At 49.0% G+C, this 24,761-nt stretch overlaps 1 pseudogene; it reads left to right on the top strand.

The window, feature by feature from the left end:
- Positions 1-374: 374 nt before the first annotated feature.
- Positions 375-23,569, top strand: LOC117053147 (annotated as a pseudogene).
- Positions 23,570-24,761: the final 1,192 nt, after the last annotated feature.

The following is a 24,761-nucleotide window of genomic DNA, read 5'->3' as shown; positions in this document are numbered from 1 at the left end:
TCTTTCTCCAAAGGTTCTCTTTCCATCAAAGGTAAGAGAGCACCTTTTCTGCTGGGGCTTAGCCTGTCAGGTTTATCTGAGGTGCTCCTGGATCTCAGTCAGCAACCTTCTACGCTAGGTTTGGTACCCACCAGACTCTTTCTTTCTTTTTCCTCTTGATCAGATAGCTGTCAATGGGGCATCAGGACCGCTGGAGCTCAGCAGCTCAAGAGGCCGAGTGGGAGAATACAGCAGGGAATCCCTTCACCCCAAGCATCCTCAGAGAGCCAAGTCTATGAGTCCACCACAAGTGCTCCACATGAAAGGCAGCAGAATGTACGTGTGCCAGGCAAGGTCAAAGTTCTGCTTTCAATATCCTTCTTAGGAAAGGAAGCATGAGGTACAAGATGTTGTGGTGGCCAGCAATTGAAATGGCTTTAAAAGAGGATTAGACACGTTCACGGAGCAGAGGGCTATCAGTAGCTACTAGTTATGATGGCTCTGCTCTGCTTCCTCTGCCAGAGGCAGCAATGCTTCTGAATAGTAGTTGCTGGAAATCTTAACTGGTGAGAGGGCTTGTGAATTCAGGCCCTGCTTGAAGGCTTCCCGTATCCTCTGTCTCCACAGTCAGAGGCAGGAAGCTTCTAAATACAGCTCCTGGAAGCTGCAGGAGGGGAGGTTGCTGTTGTGCTCAGGTCCTGCTTGTGTGCTTCCTACAGGCATAGAATTGGAGGAGACCCAAAGAGTCATCTAGTCCAGGCACGTCCAACAGGTAGATCTTGATCTACTGGTAGATCACTGGAAATCTGTGGTAGATCACTGGTAGATCACAGTTGCTCTCCCAAAGAGTCATCTACCAGGCACGTCCAACAGTTAGATCTTGATCTACTGGACATCTGTGGTAGATCACTGGTAGATCACAGTTGCTCTCCCAAAGAGTCATCTACCAGGCACGTCCAACAGTTAGATTCTTGATCTACTGGTAGATCACTGGACGTCTGTGGTAGATCACGGTTGCTCTCCCAAAGAGTCACCCATTCTAGTCCAACCCTCTGAAATGGAATGACTCTGGCTGGCCACTCGTTGGACTAGATGGGCCTTTGGCCTGATCCAGCAGAGCTCTACTTATGTCCTTCCTTGTTCTTGTCAGAGATATATCAGGCGGTACAGAACACAATAGCTCAAGCTTCAGAAGAAGGCATTATGTCTATCGCCTCCCAAAGTGGAATACAGGGGAGGATAGTCCCACACAGCCACTAGCTAGAAGGAGACAGAGCTGCTCAGAGTTGGACCTGCGAGCATCTTTACCAGAAGAGCTGCCAAGGAAAATTGAGGCGGGAGAAACCTACTCTGTGAGGAACCTCGAGCTGGAACTCAACATGATGCACTTTGAGCTGCTCTCCCTGAAGCAGAAGGTAACGTGGGATGTTGTGCAGAGTTTTGGACGCTGTGCCTCAGAAACGAGAGAGATTCAGAAAAGGGCAACCAACGTGATCAGCAGGTAGAGCAACTCCTCTCTGGGGAAAATTTTGGCTTTTTAGTTTCGGGTGGGGGGTGGGGGGGTGGGGAAGCCTAAAGTGTAAGATCATGTGAGGTTTGGAGAAAGAGGCAAGAGAGACATTTTTTCTCCCTCCCTCATTATATCAGAATCTGGGGGCCATCTAATGAAGGGCTGTAGCTTCTCAGCATCTCCAGGTAGGGGTGGGAAAAATTCCTGCCTGAAACCCTGGAATGCTGTTGTCAGTCAGGATAGAAAACTGAGCTAGATGCACCAGTGGCCTGACTCCTATGAGAGGGAGTTTCCTATAGAAGAGCAGCTTGACAGTGGACAACGTTCCCTCGGAAGACGGTGGACTCTCCTACATGGGAGGTTGTTAGGCAGAAGTTGGAGGCCATCTGTCATGGATGCCTTAGTTGAGATTCCTGCTTTGCAGGGGGTTGGACTAGATGACCCCTGGGGTCCCTTCCAACTCTACAATTCAATGTTTCTATGGTCCTTTGAATGTTGGAATATTCAGAGCAGGTAGAAGAACTATGGAGTTTGCTCCCACAAAACGTAGTGATGGCCACCAGCTGTGGTGGCTTTCAGTGAGGATTAGACAAGTTCATGAGGTTAAGGGTAGTCATGATGATTGGCATCGTGCCTCCAGAATCAGAGGCAGCGGGCCTCCTGAATAGTTGCTGGAAGCCACAGGAGGGAAGAGTCTGCTCTAGTGCTCAAATCCCTCTTCTGGGCTTCCCACCGGCATCTGTTTGGCCCCTGTGAGAAGAGGATGCTGAACTAGATGAGCCACTGACTTGATCCAGAAGGGCACTTTCTATATTCTGAAATCTATGACCTGTAGAATCTGGTTTGCTGCCAGAGCGCCGCTCTCAAGTGTCTGGAACAGTTTGCACTCTGGTCCTTGTCGGGCTAAATGCCGTCTCATCTGGGAACACAGTCTGGGACCTCCTTCGTTTCATGCAAATGGGTCTTTTTTAAAAAATAAGAATTTATTAGGTTTAACAATAAAAAATACACAAAAAACAAATACAAACAGTACATAAACTAGACACAAAACAGACACAAACAAAACAATTATTTACTTAACCTCATCTTCTTTATAATCCTAAGTTGGGACTTCCTCACATCCTCTCTTTTGCGTTCATTTCTAATCTTCTTTAGTAACTTTGTAACATTGTAAAATCTACTTTCTTACTTCTAGTCTTAATTTAACAATCATAATCAAAATATCTTAAATTTTAAACCTTATTCTTATCTAATAAAACATCAAGTTCCACATCTTAACTTCTTTTATCCTCTTTTCACTTAACTTTGTTATGCTGTAACCTATACTTTTTCTGATTCCAATTTCAGATATATAAAAACATCACATCTTAACAAATACCTATATATTTCTTCCATTCTCGTAAACCGTTTTCCCTCTGGTGTCGGAGTCCGTCATGCAAATGGGTCTTAATGCACAGTTTGCTTCTGAAATCTCCTCTGACCCCTTGCCTTTTCCACAGCAGATGGAGAGTTCTTTCGCTCATATAGAAAAGGAAAAGCAGTGGTTGGAAATGACTTGCTCAGGAGACAGGAAGCACAAAGGAGACCTGGATGATGAGTGAGTAGAGTCCTCTCGGGGCGTAACCTCAAGAAGGCTGGTGCACAACAAACTTGATGAAGCTACGCAGTCTGGAGGGGAGTCCCACGCATGCGTTCCATGGAAGAAAATCAGGATATAAATACATTTGAGTTGGGGGGGAAACAAAAACGAGGAAATATAGAATCATAGATTAGTCTGAATTATTATAGAATCAAAAAATTGTAGAGTTGGAAGGAACCCCAAGAGTCATCTAGTCCAACCCTCTGCAATGCAGGAATCACGGCTAAAGAATCTCTGACAGATGGCCGCCTATCCTCTGTTTAAAAGCCTCCAACGAAGGAGAGTCTGCCACCATCCGAGGGCTCCATTCTACTCTTGACCAGCTCTTGGCACCAGAAAGTTCTTCCTAATGTTTATTGTTAAAGGCTGATTCCCTTCCAGGAAAGAAGGCTCGCATGACCAGTTGAGGCTGGTCCATTAGAGGAAGTAGGGCCCTTGCTGTCCCGCTAAGCTTGGTCCTCAGCAAGGGCCCCTGCCTCCCTGCCTCCCAACTTACTATTATTGTTGCCTTCATTCATATCCTGTCTTTTTTTCTGACAGGGACTCGAGGCAGCTTACAGATAAAACAGAAACAGCCAAAAACATAGGAAAATATTTAAATATACCTTTAAAAAACTACCAGAGGCATTCCTTCTAGGAATGGTAGGACCAGAGATTCAGTGTACCGATCAAAAGTTTTTTCTATACGCCACAACAGGCGAGACTCTGTTGGCTCAGGTCTGGAAGCAAAAGATGATACCAACGGTGCAGCAGTGGCAACAGAAAATCACTGAATATATGGAAATTGCAAAAATGACAATAAGAGTCAGACAACAGGGGGATGAAACGTTTAGAAAAGAATGGGGAAAGTTTGTTGAATACTTAGATAAGGTTTGTAAGATGTGAATACTGACATATAACTCAAGGCATACAAGAAAGATGAAGAAGGTATAAAAATTAAAAAGTTAAGTAAATGTTAAAAGGTGGAATTATGGAACATGGGAGAATATATAATTTGGAAGTGAGATCGATAAAAGAATGAAAACGGTGTAGAGGGGAAAATCTAAATGTGCGGAAATGAGTTTAAAGTGTGCAATATAGATGCAAGATATAAGGAAGGCATAACATGAAAGAAGAAGTTCATGGATTTAAATTCAAATGATTTGTGTTATATAATTTTTATTTTACTTTTATTTGTAACGCTATTGTAATAATCCTTTGGTTTGTATGCATATAAAATCAATAAAAATTATCTATTAAAAAAACATAGGAAAAAGGAATTGCTAAAAAACAATTAAATATTAACATATCTAAGATCTCTTAAAACATACAGATAATTACAATAAAAACACCACCGCACCAGCCCTTTCTTTAAAAACAGTCAGTTCCCAAAGGCCCTGGTGGAATATAACAGTCTTCGCCTGCCAGCAGAAGCTGGGCGTAACGTGGGGAGGGCTGGGGGGGGGGCGTAGTAGTCCCGGGCGCATGGTTTTGAGGGGGTGTGAGTCAGGCACTTTCATGCAGGAGTCCCTGCCCTGCGCAGCCTCGTGAACCCTCTGTGCCCGGCGCCTGCCCAGCACTTTGTGCCCGTCCCTATTTTCATTGGTGAAATGTTATAAGGAATGATTTCTGCAGAGCATGTAAATGGTATGTTCTGGGTCCTGTTACTCTTTTGATGCGTAGGTAACTTAGGAAACAGGAATGAACTATTCCCAGCATGGCGGGCAGGAGCCTCATATCTGTCTGGATGTGCCTGCCTTTTAGGCTCTTCAGTTTGGAAACAGAGCTGGGTAAAGGCCAGATCTTCTCTAGGCAAAAGGAACCATGGATCACTCTCATTCCAAGGCTCCAATCAGAACGCCACTGTGGTAAGCATGGCTTCCTAAAATTGACCTCAGTCGGGGGTGTCTGGACCTAGCATAGGATCGGACATAGATAGGTTATCATGTTTAAAATTGCAAGAATTCATAAAAGTGGTGTATGGGCACATAATTTAGTGTCCTAGGGACCACAGCTTTCAGTTAAAAAATGAAGTTGGCTAGTCCTTCATGAAAGCACAGATGTATTTGAAAGCATCTGAGTGATGCCTCCTGAAATTTAAGAAGGCAGATTCCCAGTTGTTGGGGGGGGGGTTTGGTGCATGCATAACTTCTTGCCCCCTCCTCACAACAATCAAAACCAGAGTGATGATGAAAAATAAGAAAGATTGCTTACTGAATTCAGATCACGGAATTCATCCCTAACCCCATGCAGAATTTGGGTTGCTTGGCAGCATAATTTTCATTTTCCTTAGCACAAAATCCATGCAGCCCTGCTCATCAAGGTCAGAAGCCCCACTGCCACAAATATAATGTCCTTATCAATGATGGGTTAAGGCGTTAGGGGTTAATGTGTGATGTTCTGTTGTTGTGTTGTTGTTGTTGTGTTTTTGTGTTTCTCTATATTCAGTTAGCCCTCCCAGAGAGGCTGCGGCAACCCAGTCAGATGGTTGAGATACAAATCAGCGTCATCATCATCATCGGTTTCAAATGTATTTAAAAGCCACAGATGTCATTCAAATGCACTCTTGATTTCCAGGAAGAACTGGTCAGCCTTCAAAGCAGCCTGTTGGCTCACGAACGCCACATCAAGGCCTTAGAAGAAAAACAAGAGGAGATGGGGCAGGAGCTGGAAACCGCAAAAGAGGTTCGCCAAGGAGACGGCAAGTCCCCTCTAGGGCTGCGGAGTATAGCTAAGATATAGAGTTGCAGAGGGACCCACACCGTACATTTCAAGCACACAACTTCCCCCCAAACACTCCTGGGTCCTATATTCTATTAAGGGGCTGGGAATTTGCAGTTCTGAGAGGCGGGGAACTGTAGTTCTCAGGGGCCAGGAACCACAGTTCCCAGGATATAAATGCCACATGCTTTATACACGTGTTAAATGTGCTTTAGATGTATGGTGTGAATGTGACCTATGCTTGGGGAATGGCATGTTGCCTCCTTAGTCCCCCGCAAAAGTACTTTCCCTAATTCTGCAAACATTAGTTCCCCCAAGTATGCTGATATCTCCCTCTTGTTTCTCAGTTGCCCCATTTTGGCTACATAGCTGTTGGCACTAAGTGATGGTATATAGTTTTACATGCCATCCCATTTTGAGTTGCAAGATATTCTGGGGTTTCCAGGCTTCCGTTTCCTTGGACTGAATACCAGTGGTATCTTTACGATATATGCTTTATTTACACAGAGGTACAACCCAAGCTTGGGACATGGGTGGCGCTCTGGTCTAAACCACAGAGCTTTGGGCTTGCTGATCGAAGGTTGGCGGTTCGAATCCCTGCAACAGGGTGAGCGCCCGTTGCTCGGTCCCTGCTCCTGCCAACCTAGCAGTTCGAAAGCACGCCAAAGTGCAAGTAGATAAATAGGTACCGCTCCGGCGGAAGGTAAACGCATTTCTGTGCGCTGCTCTGGTTCACCAGAAGTGGCTTAGTCATGCTGGCCACATAACCCGGAAGCTGTCTGCGGACAAATGCCAGTTCCCTCAGCCTATGAGCGAGATGAGCGCCACAACCCCAGAGTTGTCCACGACTGGACTTAACGGTCAGGGGTCCCTTTACCTTTACCTTTACAACCCGAGCTTAAGATGGAGGGGTTCGCAGCATTAACACCCCAACAGATTCTCCATTGGATCCAGCCCAAAACAAAAAGTTCTCTGTGTCCCCAGCTTCCAGCTCTGCTCACACTGTCTATTGTCCCCCTACCTAGCAGATAGTTGAGGGGGAAAGGAGAGGGCCAGCTTTTGACTGCAAGGGCTCCATCACTTAGTTGCAGATCTTGAAACCTAGCTCATTGTTTTGGGACACTGATAAGAACTCAAGAAGAGCTTGCTGGATCAGGCCAAGGGCCCATTCAGTCCAGCATCCTCTTCTCACAGGGGCCAGCCGCATGCCCACTATGGGAATCTAGCAAGCAGGATCCGAGCACAAGAGCAGCCCTTTCCCTTCCTGTGGCTTCCAGCAACTGGTATCCAGAAGCATTGCTGCCTGCAACTGTGGAGGGAAGACCATTGTGGCTGGTAGCTGACGATAGCTTTATCCTCCATGAATTTGTATAATGCTCTTTTAAACCCATCTAGGTTGGGGGGCCATCAGTGCCTGCCATAGGGGCGGCAAGTTCCATCGTTTCTATGTGCTGTGTACAAAGCAAAATAAAAAATCAAAAATCCTTCCAGTAGCACCTTAGAGACCAACTAAGTTTGCTCTTGTATGAGCTTTCGTGTGCATGCACACTTCTTCAGATGTTTTGACTATGGCAGACCAACACGGCTACCTACCTGTAACTGTGTACAGGACACTGAAGTGGCCACTAAGGTCATTGTCTTACAAAGAGACTTGTTTGACCAGTTCAGCAAGCTCCTCCCTTAGATATTAACCCTCACTGAACTCCAAGAAATGGAAGGATCTCTGGGCATCATCTAGGCTGACCCCCATAAACCCACACATCATGGTAATCCTGGGGTGTGCTTTTTACCTTTGCTCACCAGGGGCAGCGGAGGGCATTGGGCCAGGCTGCCGAGGCCAATCAGAGAGCAGCTGATTCCCAACAGGCCAATCGAGTGCTGCGTGAAGAAAGAGGGAAGCTCCAAGCTGCCTGCAGCGGCATCAGCCTGGTGTGTATAGCAGGCAAGAAACTGCCCCGGACTTAGGGCTCCACTGACTGGCCAGTGACTTTGCTTGCAGTTGAGAGGAGTATAAGCATGGCTGGAGGAGGAGGTGCAGGGCCTGCTGGCCTGACAGATCTAGAAGTGCGCATGGGGTGGGGGGGCACTGCAGATCAGAACCCAAGCTAGCATGGGTAAGCCCCACACTATGGCTCCAGTGGCTCACAAACCTTTGGGGGCCACCAACTCCTGGCTCCATAATCTCATGCCTGGTGCCCTCTACTCCTACCCTGTTAAAAGTATTATTCAGAATAGCGGCTCGCAAGACCGCTAAGGAAGATAACAGCACAATAAAATTCAGAGTAGGAATGATTAATTGCACATTTATTCAACACCCAATTAAAACTATTTAATTCAACCAAACGGGTGAACTTTATCCTGTGATAGTCTGACAGTTCTTTGTACCTCCAGAGCCCCCTGCCGCCCATCACATCTTACTGCCCACCACCGCCAGGGAATGCTACCAACTTAGCAGTTTGAAAGCACACCAGCGTAAGTAGATAAATAGGTACCGCTGTGGCGGGAAGGTAAACGGCGTTTCCGTGCGCTCTGGCTTCCGTCACGGTGTCCCATTGTGCCAGAAGCGGTTTAGTCATGCTGGCCACATGACCTGGAAAGCCATCTGTGGACAAACACCGGCTCCCTCGGCCTGAAAGCGAGATAAGCACCACACCCCATAGTCACCTTTGACTGGACTTAACCGTCCAGGGGTCCTTTACCTTTACTGTCCACTCTGGGAACCTCTGCGTGAAGCTAGAGGGTAGGGCAGAGGGGCGCTGGAAATGAGTTTATGGAACCAAGGTGGCCCCCAAAGTTTGGGAACTGCTGGTCCATGCGCTCTTCACTCTGACGAAATATGCTTGAATGTCATTTTGAGGGGGAAATGTGCTGGTTTGCCTGACAGGAGAAGGATCGGCTGGAGGAGAAAGTGAGTGAGCTCAGCCTGAAGTTGGCATCTGCCTTTTCTGACTGGGAGAGACTCCTCCAGGTATGGGGTCTGGGCAGGGCCGTAGCTAGGGGGTGTTGAGGTGGGCCCCCCAGGGGCACAGACGATGCCCCCCCCACAAAATTGGCTAAAAATATGTCCATAAATATAAATATTGATTATTGCCTCATAAGAAATGGTTTTAAATAGATGGTGAATTGAATGTGTGGAAGGGAGGGGGTTGGAGGAGAGGCGGAAAGAAGAGTTAATTTGTCCATCGCCAGGGGGCGCAATCTGGATAGTTCTGCAGGGTCGCAAGATCACCTAGCTACAGCTCTGGGTCTGGGGAGAGGGCAGCAGGTGGGTGTCCAGGGAGAAAGGGGCAGGGCAGACTGGCCTGGTCGCAGAGGGGAAGGGTAGTGAGGAGACAGGTGCCAAGTGAGCAATCTGCTTGATCAGGAGTCTGTATTTGGATTTTGGGTATGGCGGTTCATACAAAAACTTTTTTTTTTTTAAATGCCTGCTCCAAAGGTCTTATCTTACTACATTAGGGATTATATAGCTATATCTGAAATTTCATGCATATCAGTTAATATCTTGACCCTGCTCCACTGAATTGAAATTTCAGCCTTCACAACATAGGAAAACGGCTAAGTAAACAGCTATTTTCATGGAGGAGGGTCCAGATATTAACTGATATGCATGAAATTTCAGATATAGTTATATAATCCCTAGTGTAGTAAGATAAGACCTTTGGAGCAGGCATTTTTTTAAAAAAATAATAATAATTTTATGAACCGCCCTAATCCGGGGGCTTTGGCACCTCCATATTATTACAATCATAGAGTTTGGAGGGTCATCTAGTCCAACCCCCTGCAATGCAGGAATCTCAAATAAAGCATTCAGGACAGGTGGCCATCCAACCTCTTCTTAAAAACTTCCAATGAAGGAGAGCCCACCACCTGCCAAGTGAGTCCATTCCACTGATGTTTAGTCAGAATCTCCTTTCTTGTGACTTGAATCCATTGGTTTGAGTCCTACCCTCCAGAGTAGGAGAAAAGAAGCATGTTCCCTCTTCCATGGAACAGGCCCTTGAGATATTTGAAGAGGGCTATAACCATCTCCTCTTTGCCAGGCTAAACATACCCAACTCCCTCAACTGCTTCTCCTAAGTCTTGGTTTCCAGACCCTTGATCCTCTTGGTTGCCCTCCTCTGCACATGTTCCAGCTTGTCAATATCCTCATCAAACTGAGGTGCCCCAAACTAGACATAAACCTCCAGGTGGGGTCTGACCGAGGCAGAGCAGAGTGGCACCGTGGCTTCCCTTGACCTGGACACAAACTTACGTTCTCATGTTCCTAGTGCCCTTGGTTTGCTGCCATCTGATGGGGCAGCATAGTTACCTATGCCGCTTTGAGTCCTGCAGTCGTGTGTTGAGCGTTAGCGTTTCGATCCTGCCAGCCGCTTTGCTTTCATTTTGATGAAGAAGAGTGAGCAGTAAATTAGTACCATATGACCATAGCGACTGTCTTGCAGGAGAAGGTGGCTCTCCACCAGGAGGTCCAACATCTCACCTTGGAGCTGGAGCGTGCACGGAATCAGCAGGAAGGCTCCAACGACCAAGACTTAGTCCTCCATTCGGAGCTCGTCTGTGCCAGGACCCAAGTCAACCACCAGGACAAGGAGAAGGTTCTCATGGAGGAGGAGCTGGAGTCCACCAGAAAGGTGAGTTCCCCCATTCTGGCCCATTTCTCCAGCTGTGTACATCATTCCGAGTTCCTTAGAGAAAAAGGTGGGATAGAAATGCAATACATTATATTAAATTGCTTCACTCACTTTTGTCTCTGGCCCATGCGCTGTTGGCATGCAGCCCCTCCCCTGGAAAGGAATGTGGGCCTCACACGGAAAAATGTTCTCCATCCCTGAAAGATTATTATTATTAGCTACAATTTATCACCAGCCCTTCATCCTAAAGTCCCGGGACAGGTTATAAGAGTTAAAACACAGCAGTAATATTAACGCACAATATCACACTTCAAAAACAGCTTTAAACACAAATTATATATATATATATATACACACACACACACACACACACACGAATCAGCTCTGTATAGGTACGCTCAGTAGAGATGCAGGAGAGGGCCTTCTCAGCAGCTGCTCTCAAGCAACTTTGGAACTCCCTGCCAAGGGAAGCCAGACTGGCTCCCTCCTTGCTGCCAGCAAGTGAAGACTTTCTTGTTCCAAAAAGGTCTTTGGGGAATGACTGTTTTTAAGGAAAGGGCGGGTGCTGTGCTGTTTTTTTGTAATGATCTGCATGTTTTAATAGATATCTCACACACACAAACACAAACACACACAATTTTAATTCTAATTAGTGTTTAATTGTTTTTTAATGATTGTGTTTTTCTGTTTTTAGCTACCGGTAGTTCTATTTTATCTGGCATCTTAACTCCCTGTCTGGGAAAAAGCCAGGATATAAATCATAATATTATATTATATTATATTATATTATATATATTATTATATTATATTATTTATATGAATAATATTTTCATAGGTGGACAGTTGTGGTTAGGTAGCGATCTGTCCCTGTGCCCAACTGTTCACTAGATCAGCAATTCTACCCAGAAGATGTTGAGTTTACCAAGTGGCCTTGCGCTTTGACCTGGAAGGGTCTCTGGGCCAAGCGAATAGAGCAAATCTCCCTCGCAGGCGTGCAAAACGCTCTCTTCCGAAGCAGCCGAGAGCCGCCAGAGGCTGGAAGCCTCTCTGGAGAAGCTCCGTCGCTCCGAAGCAGAGAAGAAGATCCTCGAGAGCCGGATCCGGGCGCTGGAGAATGAGCAGAGCCAGCTGCTGGAAGAGGCGGAAGGGAGGGGAGCCCCTCTGAGTCGAGAGGACAGGAGAAAGCTGGAGGAAGAGGTGAAGGCTCTCCAGGAAACCTGTGCGAATCTCAGGTACTTGGCAGGAAATACTGGGAGGTGGCTGAGATAGCCTTTTCCATGAGCTGCTGCTTTTCCCAATTAACCACTCCAGTCACAATGTTTAAGATGGCTTTTATTTGGTCAAAGCAACAGCAGTTGTTGGGGACCCTCCAGGAGCTTCCAGAGAGGCATCCCCTCCCCTTAGCTATGCACGTGCACAGGAATTAAGTCATGTTCCAGAGGAAAAGTGTGCCTGTATTATCAGAGTTGGATGCCTGAATTAGCAAGAAGAATTTGGTGTGTACTTTCCATCAGTTTGGCTCAAGGCTGAGTTTTCCCTGCACAAACATCCTTGACACATCCTTAATACAGTCTGTGCTATCATATTCTCCTAGATGTGGTTTGTTGTTGTTGTTCAGTCGTTCAGTCGTGTCCGACTCTTCGTGACCCCATGGACCAGAGCACGCCAGGCACGCCTATCCTTCACTGCCTCTCGCAGTTTGGCCAAACTCATGTTAGTAGCTTCGAGAACACTGTCCAACCATCTCGTCCTCTGTCGTCCCCTTCTCCTTGTGCCCTCCATCTTTCCCAACATCAGGGTCTTTTCCAGGGAGTCTTCCCTTCTCATGAGGTGGCCAAAGTACTGGAGCCTCAACTTCAGGATCTGTCCTTCTAGTGAGCACTCAGGGCTGTTTTCTTTGAGAATGGATAGGTTTGATCTTCTTGCAGTCCATGGGACTCTCAAGAGTCTCCTCCAGCATGTGGTTAGATGTAGTATATACAGCAGAGCTTTCCAAACTTTTCCTGTTGGGGGCACACTTTTTAGACATGCATCGTTTCGTGACGCAGTAATTCAGTTTTATTAGCAAACTGGAGGTTAAACTACCCCCTTTCCAGCTCGGGGAGGAGTGAGGGGAGCATTCATGCGACACACTTACACACTGCAGCCAACACAACGACATATCGTGACACACAATTTGGAAAGCTCTGGTGTACAGCAATATGTTGAGCTGCTACAGTAGTAAATATTAGGAGATGGCCGAGATCTTGCGGCCTGATATTCTGCTTTTCGGGGAGTGTGTTTTTTTGTACATTCCTTTGTCACGAGAGGGCAAAGTCTTGCTCTCTGCTGCCTAGAGGCAGGGATGGGGCAGAAATTGAGTTCAGTTCAATGTAGCTTAGACTGAGAGAGAATGATTCGAGGTCATGAAATGAGCTTAAAGGCCAAGTGGAGGTTTGCAGCTGCTATTTAATTATTAGTTGTTTATTTATTAAAGTGTTATACACGGCACAGTTGTGAAAATAAAACCTCAAAGCAGTTTACAAAGAGAATAAAGTGATAAAATTACCTGTTTAAAACAACTCTTAAAATCATTCAAAAGATGAACTCAGCAACGGACTAAAAACGGATTGAAACTTTCATCAACTTTCTGAACATCTGCCTAAGCAACAATATTTTTAGCAGGTGCTGGAAAGAGTACAGTGAAGGTGCCTGCCTGATATCAATAGGCTGGGAGTTCCACAGATAGTGTTCTTACAATTGGAGAGTGGGTATTACGTGGCGTTTTGAAGCAGTCAGATGGGGCGGGGGGCTATATTTGGGGATATGGGGAAATGAGATCTCAAGTTGTTCAGGATTTATATACTAATCATAACACCTTGAACTTGGTCTGGTAGCAGATTGGCAGGCAGTGCAGATCTCTGAGCACAGGGGCAATGTGCTGACCAGGCCTCCCCTCTGTCAGCAGTAACCCTTCAACATCCTGCACTGTCCGCAGCTTCTGGACCAAGAGCAAGGGAAGCCCCACATGAGGCTCGAAGTAACCCCTGTCATCAGGAGGTCAGAAAGCGAGCGAGTGCCTGCCTTGTCCCCTCTGGTTCTTGCAGGGAATCTTGTAGGCTCCTGCGGAGGGAGAAGGATATCCTGCAGGCTCGTACGCTGGAGCTAGAAGCAGCTCTGCAAGCCAAGCAGGAAGAGGTGGCAGCCGGCTGGACAGCCAGGAGCAAATCCCCCAGGACGGGAGAGGTCGGCAGGGGCAGCGGACGGCAGCCGTGAAGACCAGCGAGGAGGAGCTGAAGAACATGAGTGCCCCGGGCCTCTCTGCCAAGGTGTGGGGCCGCTGGGAGATGACACCCCCCCACACACACACCCCACTAGGGCTGTTGTTGCCTTTTTATTCCTTTTTCTACTGCAAGGGTGGGGAACTCCAGGGCAGTAGCGGACCTTGGGGGTCAGCAGTGCCCTGTGCAACTCCAAAATGTGGCACCCCCCAATTCTTGCGCTCCATGCAAAATCACAGTTGCGGCTGCCCCCCCGAGGCTTGGCACCCAGTGCGACAGAAAGGGTAGCGCTCTCCTGAATCTGCCTCTGTGCAGGGAGACTTCCGGGGGGCTTGCCATCTAGCCACCTGGACTCTCTGCAGGCCAGGCCTCTCCCTGGCCCTACTCCACAGCCTCTTGGAGCAGGGAGGTCCAGCTTTTCATACCAAGCGGGCCTCAAGAAGGCTTTGGCACAGAACCCGCAGGCTCTTTCTCTGCCAGAGACATCACACATCTTTCCCAAAGACCAGCGCCTCCTCACCAGGCTTTGGGAAGGTAGCATTGTGGCTGGGGGAGGCGTCAAATGTTGCCAAGGGCCACCCTAAAAGGCCTCAGGCCCTCAGCCGCGTATTGGACCGCCCTGTTTTTGTCTGGCTGGAAATATGTCCTGGAGCTCTGACCTTGCCTTGTGTTTCAGTGTGCCAGCTGGGCAAAGGAATAATTTGCATCTGCTGCTCCACCCACTTTTGCTTCCGGCCCTGCCCACCGCTGGCATGTGGCCCCCGGAATGTTGCCCTGTTGGGAAGGCAGCCCTCCGGCCCTAAAGGCTTCCCTGTCCCTTTGCGAGTGCCTTTAGCCGTGGCCTGTCTTGTTGAAATCTGAACGGGTGAAGCTTTTCAGTGCTCTCTGGCCACAGCCAGGCCATGCCTTGAAGCAGACAGCTCCCCCCACAGAGCCCTTGGAGCTGTATTTCCCCACCACAGCGCTATAGTTTCCGGCACCCTAAACAAATACCGTTCCCAGGATTCTTTGAGGAGCCGTGTGCTTTCCGTGTATGGCATGGATGTGACCAAGGAGAGGCTTCCCTTTCTTTTAGAATCAGAGAATCATAGAATCCTAGAGTTGGAAGAGACCACAAGGCCATCCAGTCCAGCCCCCTGCCAAGCAGGAAACACCATCAAAGCATTCCTGACAGATGGCTGTCAAGCCTCCGCTTAAAGACCTCCAAAGAAGGAGACTCCACCACACTCCTTGGCAGCAAATTCCACTGTCAACAGCTCTCACTGTCAGGAAGTTCTTCCTAATGTTTAGGTGGAATCTTCTTTCTTGTAGTTTGAATCCATTGCCCCGTGTCCGCTTCTCTGGAGCAGCAGAAAACAACCTTTCTCCCTCCTCTATATGACTTCCTTTTATATATTTGAACATGGCTATCCTATCACCCCTTAACCTTCTCTTCTCCAGGCTAAACATACCCAGCTCCCTAAGCCGTTCCTCATAAGGCATCGTTTCCAGGCCTTTGACCATTTTGGTTTTAAGTCACAGAACTGCGGAAATCCTTTAGGCCAGCCTGCAGCCAACTCTTAAGGGGGCAAGGAGCGCCATGTTTTGCTAGGAGTCGTCAATAGTCCTCCCCTCCATTAATTTCTCCAGTCCTCCTTTACAGCCAAGTTGGCGGCCACCGCTGCCTCATGTGGCAGGGAGTTCCATAGTTTAACTGTGTGCCATGTGAAGAAATGCTGCCCCCCCCCCCCAATCCATCTTGAATCTTCCAACATTCAGCTTCGCTGGATGATCATGTGAGTTCCAGTATTATGAGAGAGGGGGGAACTTTCCCCTGTCCACTCTCTCCATGCCATGCATAGTCCTAGGAACCTCTGCCATGTGGCGTCTTCCTTGCCTTCAGGAAGGAGTCTCTTGCGGCCTCACCGGGAGATGCCCGCGGGGACGGAAGCTGGGACCTGTGTCTGTTCCCTCACCTTTAGCCTCCCTGCAAAGCCCCCAGATTGTCCTTGAGGGCGTTGGGAAGGCAGGTGCATCGCAGGGCAGCTGGATTGCCGAAAACCCCGAGGCTTCACCTCCCACTTCCGGAAGCCGAGATCCGTGAAAGAGACGGGAACCAGAACAGGGCCCTGCCATCCTCCGGCCTCTCTGCCCACACAGGTCCGTTTCCTCCCCCAGGGACAGAGCCAGGACTCGGAAGCGAAAGTCGCCAGCAGCCCCCAGGGAGAGCGGAGAGCCTGAGACGGCAGCATCAGCTGGTGACCGAGCAGGTAGGCGACAGCATCACCTCTGTCATCGCCCCTCCTCACCTTTGCCTCTTCCTCCCTGACTCACCATGTTCTTCACGGCTCTTTGGAGAGAGCAGGCCGCAGCCAAGGAGGAAGGAAATGTCATCCTGGGAGCGTTCACAAGGTGTGTGTTTTGTGTGTACTGATGTTCAAGAGCTTCTGTTGACTCATCTGCCCACCACTTCCTGCTTTGAAGTATGAGCATGAGTCCACTTGGTGCTATATTCATAGGGTCGTAGAATTGTAGAGTTGGAAGGGGCCCCCAAGGGTCATCTAGCCAAACCCTCAGCTAATATATGATTTTGAATGACACTTGCTTTCATTTTGGAACCCAGAGCAGCCTTTACCTGCCTGGCATACTCAGTACGTTTCCGAGCACAATTCAAAGTGTTGGTGCTGACCTTTAAAGCCCTAAACGGCCTCGGTCCAGTATACCTGAAGGAGCGTCTCCACCCCATCATTCTGCCTGGACACTGAGGTCCAGCTCCGAGGGCCTTCTGGCGGTTCCCTCACTGTGAGAAGCGAAGCTACAGGGAACCAGGCAGAGGGCCTTCTCAGTAGTGGCACCCGCCCTGTGGAACGCCCTCCCACCAGATGTCAAAGAGAACAACAACTACCAGATTTTTAGAAGACATCTGAAGGCAGCCCTGTTTAGGGGAGCTTTTAATGTTTAATAGAATATTTTAATATTTTGTTGGAAGCCGCCCAGAGTGGCTGGGGAAACTCAGCCGGATGGGCGGGGTGTAAATAATATATAATAATAATAGTAATAACAACAACAACAACAACAACAACAACAACAACAACAATAATAATAATAATAATATAATAAATGGGTGTTGTAGTTCAAAGTGAGTCGAAGGCACCAGATTGGAAAAGCTTGCTAGAAAGCTGCCTTGATGTCGAATCATACTTTTGGTTCATCTGCCCCAAGATTAGCCACACTGAGCGACAGTGGCTCTCTTGACTTTGTGGCGGGGGGAGGCGCTTCTTAGCCCCATGTGGGGAAGCCAAGGATCAAACCCAGGACCTCCTGCATGGTCTGCAGCCTCTGGTCTCCATCTGGAGCAGGGCTGTTAGTTATCCATTTAGTGCAGTGAAATCGGGTCCGTCCATCCCCCGTGCGTTTCACAGCTCTTCCCCAACCCCCCGCTTCAATTCGTTTATGTACACTATGAACTGTGGAACTCCCTGCCACAGGAGGCAGCAATGGCCACCAACTTGGATGGCTTTAACAGCGGTTTAGAAAAATTTATGGAGGAGGAGAAAGCTATTGGTGGCTATTAGCCACAATGGCCACCCTCTGCCTCCGCAGTCAGAGGCAGAGATGCTTCTGAATACCAGTTGCTGAAAGTCTCAGAAGGGGAGAAGGCTCTTGTGCTGGAGCAGGTGGACCACTGGCCTGATAAAAGAAACCCAGCACTGGAAACGCAGTGAGTGCACAGGAAACCAGAGTGGGAACCTTCTTAAGAAGGATAGTGAATGATTAAAATAACTAGAAAAGTTACTAAAGTAAATTAGAATTGAACGCAGGAGAGAGAACGGGGGAAGTCCCCCTAATAAGATTTGGAACAAGATTATAATTAATAGTTGGTGTGTTCCTGTGTGTAAGGTATGTATTTGTTTTCTTTTATTTAGTTGATGTTGTTTGTAATATTTGTTTTTTCTTTGAATGATTGTTATTATTTGTTGTTGTTCTTTGTTTGGTTGTATTTGTTCTTTTTTGATGTGAAAAACCAATAAATTTTTGTTTAAAAAGAAAAGAAAAGAAACCAGAGTGGGAACACAAGGCCAACATCCCTGGCCCTGTGATAGTGTGGAGCGCTCTTCCGACAAATTCAACAGGCATCCTACCTTTTGACTTCTTGAAGACTTCCTTCTGCTCACAAGCCTATGTCTGTGTTTAAAATATCCTTGAGTAGCCAGACATTTCAAATATTGTGTCGCACTGCTTCTAATGGGTGTGTGTGTGTGTGTGTGTGTGTGTTTATTTTATACAGCATTGCTGGCATTTTATGAGAAGGCACCAAATCAGTGCTTGTATAAGCAATCAAACCAACCAACAGACTTGGGGAAGGCCCATAGCTCAGTGGTAGAGGGTCTGCCTTGCTGGTAGAAGGTGCTGGACTCATTTCCCCCTGCTACCCCTCGCAGGGTTGGGGGAGACTCCTTGCCTGAAACCCTGGAGAGCCTCTGCCAGTCTGTGTAGATGATGATGATGATGATGGTTTATTTATTTATTTAGACCCCTCCCATCTGGCTGGGTTTCCCCAGCCACTCTGGACGGCTTCCAACAAAAGATTAAAAATACATTAAAATACTGAGCTAGATGGACCTGTGGTCTGACTCAAGCGGCTCCCAGTGTTGCTCAACCATGCACAGCAGGGCAAGCAAGGCACAGGAACATATTTAAAAGGGGCACCAGGCCTCAAAGGCCAGAGTCCAAAATTTCCCAGCTGCAGCACAGCACCATAAGGGTAGGCATCCAACTGTCAAGGTGGTGTGAAATTCTACCCTCTGCTGCATTGGCTTAAGTGCATGCAGCAAAATGAATGTTTGAGCTGGCATGGCCCTGGGTGACATGACATTGCACAGGCACCAGGAATGCCCCTGGCAGGTTAAACTTCTCCTCAGAGGAAACACTGTTCCTGCACCAACAGAAGGAATCCCCTCCGTGTGACTGACTTGGGGCTCCTCCAGAAATACAGCTTATTCAGCACCAATCCTGATTTGTTTGCAAAAAGGGTACAAGGCAGCTACACTCTGCCTGGTTTTTACTGAGCATTCATTCCGATTTCTTTGCGTGGCAGTTAGGTGAAAATGAGCCTGTGCCCTGAGCTGCTTGTGGAACACGTTCCTGTTCGTAAAATCTGTTCACCCCACACTTTTCAATGTGTTTCCACTGTCACTTTCCAAACCACAAAGAAGCCTGTACTGTTACTGCTGTTTTTAATTCTTCACAAAGTGAATTTGTTGTACTAGGGGCAGCAGAACACTTTTAATCAGCTTTAAAATTGCATACATAAAGTTTGTTTATTATGTTTATATTCATCTTTCTTGCAAGGAGCTCAGGGTGGCGTATGTGGCTGTGCCCACATCTTCATTTAAGACCCACTGCAGCCCTGTGAGGCTGGTTAGGCTGAGAGTGGGTGGCTGGCCCAAGGTCACACCCAGTGAGCTTCATGGCTGAGACAGGATTTGAACCCTGGCCCTAGCCTGACACACTCACCACTATGGGCTCTCGGTTTTAGCATGCTCTCTTAATTCACTCCTGCAAAACACCGACAGCCCAAGGCACCCAAAATATGTAATCCAAATTAGCATTTTTACTTTTTAGGGGGCTCTCCTGTCTTTGGGTGGGTAGGTATTCTGCAGCATGTTATTGATACAACAATGGTGCACCAGAGGTGGGTTTATACCGGACTGTACACACAGCATTCTGCTTTATTTGTTGCTCTGTGATGCTTCCCCAACTGTTGCCAGAAAACTTGGAATATACCATGGCACAGCTCAAATATTCCATCTAACCCAGATTAGCAAATTTTTCATAGCTGCTTTTGGAAATCCCTGCTGCCTGAGGTTAACCCTGCATCTGTTTTCTGCCCTGCTGACAGCTGAAGGAGCTTTTCAGGCAGCAGCAGGCAGGATACAAGAAGCATCCTGGAGGACCAAAGGAAGAAAGTTCAGTGGCGCCTCTGAAGTCGCATGGGATGCTGGTAAGAAGTCTTCCCTCCACCCATCCCTGATGGGTTTCTTGTGGAGTAACACTGCAGTTGGGTGTTGAGAGTCGCAGGAGTCCCAAAATTCCCCCACATTTGTCATAGGAATGGTGGGGAGAAAGAAAGAGATGAGGTTGGGGGGCAGGCCCCATATGGTGCCCTCCAGACATTACATAAGAACCTAAGGAGAGGCCTGCTGGAAGATAGGAAGATTCAGAACAGAGGAAAGAAAGTCCGTCTTCATGCAGTGCAGAGTTAAACTGTGGAACTCGTTCCTGCAGGAGGCAGGGAAGGCCACCAACCTAGAAGGCTTTAGATGTTTGGACAAACTCATGGAGGAGAGCCAGTGTGGTGTAGTGGTTAAGAGCAGTGGACTCGTAATCTGGTGAACTGGGTTCGATTCCCCACTCCTCCACATGCAGCTGCTGGGTGACCTTGGGCTAGTCACACTTCTCTGAAGTCTCTCAGCCCCACTAACCTCACAGAGTGTTTGTTGTGGGGGAGGAAGGGAAAGGAGAATGTTAGCCGCTTTGAGACTCCTTCGGGTTGTGATAAAGCGGGATATCAAATCCAAATCCAAACTCTTCTCCATGGTTTCCTGGCCAGGATGGCTCTTCTCTGCCTTCACAGTCAGAGGGAGCAAAGCTTCTGAATGCCAGTTGCTGGAAACTGCGGAGGGGAGAGGATTACTCTTGTGCATGTGTGCTCCCCACTGGTTGGCCACCATGAGAACAGGATGCTGGACTGAACGAGCCCTTGGCCTAATCCAGCAGGCCGCTTCTGATGTCCCATCCCAGCTGTAACACAACGAGCATCAGAAAAGGAACCGGCTTTCTCTGGTTCAACAATGCCCAAACCCTGCAAACCCCTTTTATTGGGGGGGGGGGAATGACTTGCCCCAGCTGTATGGGGGGCACTTGTTCTTTAAGAGCAATGGAAGCATTATCACATCACTCTCTCTGCCCCACTATTTTTAGAGCAGTGGAGAAGATACAGAAGGACCCTCCATCCAAATGTGCCTTTCCAGGGGAAACCCTTAAGCGTTGAAGGCAGGGGTGGACAACCTAAGCCTTGGATGGCTTGTACCCTCGGGTGCCTCTGTGTGCCCAACCCACCAAACTTCATGCTCCTGCCACCATCAAATGGGAAACAGAGTAGCTGGCTGGAAGGGGAAACCCAAGCACAGAGCACAGAGCCTAGTGTGTAGTTCCTACACCGCTCTGGGTGCATGATGTCTGTGGTTGGGTTTCAGGGCACGGTGCCCTCTGGGATTTCAAGGATTTCTATAGCCTCTTCTTTGTGCTTCCTGCAGACTGTAGCCAAACCCATCAGGCTTCCTGAGGAAGGTCAGACAGAACTTCAGGGTGTTCCCGACACCAGCGGGGAAGCCCAGAGTCTACAGCAGCAGCTGACAGAGAAGACGGAAATAGTAAGCAAGACTGCTGATGCTAAGCCTTGCTGGGGGGCGGGGGAGGAAAATGCCAGGGGCAGTGGCGAACCGTGCCGCTCGACTGCCCGGGCGGTAAACACGGAGGCACCCCGGGGGCGGGGCGTCGCTCCGCAGCATGCGTGTCCTGACGCATGCATTGTGTGTCATGACTCACGCGCACGCATCAGGTCGAATGGCGCATATGCCGAGAGGGAGGGTCAACGAGGCGGCGTCACACTTGTGGCTGACGTGCCTTGCTGCCCCGCCCCTCCCCTCGCGGCTCCGCCCAGGCCCCAGCAGCAGGAAGGGAGAGTGCGAGCCGGCCGAGAGCAAGCCGAACCCTGCCTCGGCAAAAACCTCAGTCGGCTGGCGGCTGCTTCCCTTTCCTTTTTTTTTTAATGGCTTTTTTCAGCGCTGGCCCGGGCGGAGCTGTAGAGGCGAGGGGCGGGCCAGCGAGGAGGGGCGTCGCGCCAGCCACAAGCATGACGCCTCGCTGGCCCACCCCTTGCCTCCGCCCGGGGCTGAAAAAAGCCATTTAAAAAAACAAAAGGAAAGGAAAGCAGGCGCCGGCGGCCTGCCAAGCAAGCAAGCAAGCCAGCCGCCACCGCACGCTGAGTGATGTTTTTGGCTCGGCTTTTGGAGGCGCCGATCACAGGGGCGGGTCCCGCCCCGAGTGTCACCCCCCCCAAGGCAGTACCCAGGGTGGACCGCCCCCTACGCCCCCCCCTCGCTCCGCTCCTGGCCAGGGGTTCCTCGTGCTCACTCAGGGGCAGACCAGCCTGCCTCACTGCCTGAGGCAAAACAGGAATGTGTTGCCCTGGGCGCACACCTTGTGCTGTGTATACCGCCTGCCCCCCACTGCTGCCTGCTCTAAAGCCTTGCTTCCCAGCGTCCCGAGGCTGTGGCCTCCAGTTTCCGGTGAGATCTCTCAAGGCCTCTGCGTGGATCCCACAGGGCTCCCGAGAGATTTCTCCTTCCTCTGCTCACCGCAGAGCAGCTGCCTCAGTCCGCCTCGTGGACTCCTGCCACCCATTCAGAGAGCCCATTTGACAAGCCCACCTTCCTGATCTGATGAAGCCGGTGTTTGGAAGGTTCAGGTCACATAAAAAAAGTTCCCCAGGATTCTTTGGGGGGGGGGCCATGACTGCTAAACATGGCCCAAGAGCCCTTTAAATGTATGGTGTAGATGTGACAACCTCCCCCCCCCCTTTATAATTCATTTCTCCCTTCCAGATCACCTCCATGGCCTCTGAGATCCAAGCTCTGAAGCAGAAGAATGAAGCCTTAATGAAAGGTAGGAAGGATGATGAGGAGATGATAGCCACCTGGTTGTCCACTGTGAGAAGAAGATGCTGCTGGACTCGGTAGGCCTTTGGCCTGCTGTAAGGTGTTAGATGCGTGTGGCGCTGTGGTCTAACCCACAGAGCCTAGGGCTTGCCAATCAGAAGGTCGGCGGTTCGAATCCCTGCCACGGGGGAGCTCCCGTTGCTCGGTCCCTGCTCCTGCCCACCTAGCAGTTCAAAAGCACGTCAAAGAGCAAGTAGATAAATAGGTACCACTTGGCGGGGAGGTAAACAGAATTTCCGTGCGCTGCTCTGGTTCGTCAGAAGTGGCTTAGTCATGCTGGCCACATGACCCGGAAGCTGTCTGTGGACAAACGCCGGCTCCCTCGGCCTGAAAGCAAGATGAGCGCTGCACACCCCAGAGTCATCTGCGCTGGACCTAATGGTCAGGGGTCCCTTTACCCTTTACCTTCACAAGCACCTTAGGACATACTGCAGGGAGTGGGGCTGTGTTGGAGCCCCCTGGCATAAGCTTTAATGGAGTGGAGAGAGAGAGAGTTTATGCTGAAATAATCTATTAGTCTTTAAGGGGCCACCGCACACCATTAGACAGCCTAACTTTGGAGCAGCTGAGGTTGAACCATTGGTAGTTTTCTACTGATGCTTAAACGTTATCGAAGAACTTAAAAACCTAAGAAGAACTTAGCTGCTGGATCAGACCAAAGGGGACCCATCTGGACCAGCATCTTGTTCTCACTGTGTCCAGCCAGATGTGCCTTACAGTTTTACATAGGGATTAAAAAAACACCAACTGTATTATTTGCTGCCCCGGAATCTTTTGGAGCTGAAAGTGGGGAGATAATATTTCTTTACTAAATCTCTGCTCCTGTTTCTCCACTCCCCGAACAGCCAAACTGAGGTTCCAGCAACAGATCCAAGAGACCTGCAGACTTTCGAAGCAGACCAGAAAGGAGCAGGGCTGAGTGTTTGGTTCCCCAGCTCTCCACTAACCCCGACGAGGATGTGCAAAGTGCTCATGGGTGCAACAACCCTGTGCCTTCGCCCCAAAGAACGAAATCACGGCCCTCCATTTGCGGCAGAGAGGAACTGGCCTGCGGCTGCACAGGAAACCCAGCTCCACTCTGGTGCTAAAGAAGAGCAAGCCGTGTCTCTTCTGACACCAGTGTTGCACATTTGTCAGCCACAAGCTCTGCTGCCCATGGAAACCTCCTCTCTGCACGGCCTGTCCCCTCGCCCCCGGGGTCCTCCGGCCCCACTGTGCCTTCTGTATGCTGTCGTTGCCCCCCACGACTTCCCGCCAAGAAGCCAGGGCCACCTTGAGGGCGAAGGGACCTTGCTCAGCCCCCGGAGCTCAGCTCTTTTGTCCCCCGAGGCCATTTGGGTCCCCAAGACCATGGTCCCCTTTAAATTCAGAGGGAGCCCCGAACCTTCAGAGGACTGAAGGAGAGCTGGAGAAACTCTGACATATTTGAACATTAGGAAATTCAATGGGAAGATCACTTGGATGAGTCTCCTGCAGCACTGTGCCCTGCAGGGTGTCACAGGGCGGTGACTCCCAAAACGGGCTTTTCTGCTATTGTCCTTCCACCGTGAAGCAGCACCCACCTTGCTGAGACACCCCTTCTTCTTCCCCAAGCTCTCTTGGAGCATAAGGCCCGTTTTTATCTGTAGGAATTCCTGAATTCTTGTTTCTGCGTGCTTTCCTACTACTTTTTTTTACTGGTTTTGTGTGGTATTTTTGTAGGACTCGTCTTATGTTTATGGTTAAACTGTTTTTCATACTGCGTTATAATCTTGCAACCTGCCCCGGAATCATCCCAAATTGTGGGCCTCCAAAGGTCATTTTATGCAGCGGGGAGGAGAAGTTTGAACCCTCCCAATCTGCCCTTTCCACTTGGCTTTGCTGGAGCCCTGCGCTGCAAAATTTGAGGAAGTGCAGATTTAAAAGGCTGCATTTCAGTTTGCTCCTTGTTTCTTCACAGAGCCTGAATTGGTCAGGTTTGCCTCTAAGTTATATAACCTTTAGGAGACATCTGAAGGGAAGCTTTTTGAGGTTTCATGTGTTACTCTGTTTTTATATATGCTGGAAGGCACCCAGAGTGGCCGGTGCAATGATCCTGTTTCTGCCTTTGAGCCATCCGCTTGGATCTTAGCTGGCTTTATAAAAGATACGCAGACACAGATTATAATTCCCCCCGCTTTGGGTTATCTGACATGATCATGACTCCCACCTGTCCAAATGGCCCAAGGGGGAAGCTCAGGATCCCTCCCACCGGCTGAAATCTTTCCAGTCACCACCATATAGAGAAGAACACACACACCT

The sequence above is a fragment of the Lacerta agilis genome, chromosome 9 (assembly GCF_009819535.1).
Source record: "Lacerta agilis isolate rLacAgi1 chromosome 9, rLacAgi1.pri, whole genome shotgun sequence".
Classification (NCBI taxonomy): domain Eukaryota; kingdom Metazoa; phylum Chordata; class Lepidosauria; order Squamata; family Lacertidae; genus Lacerta; species Lacerta agilis.
This window is presented reverse-complemented; position numbering and strand designations above follow the sequence as displayed.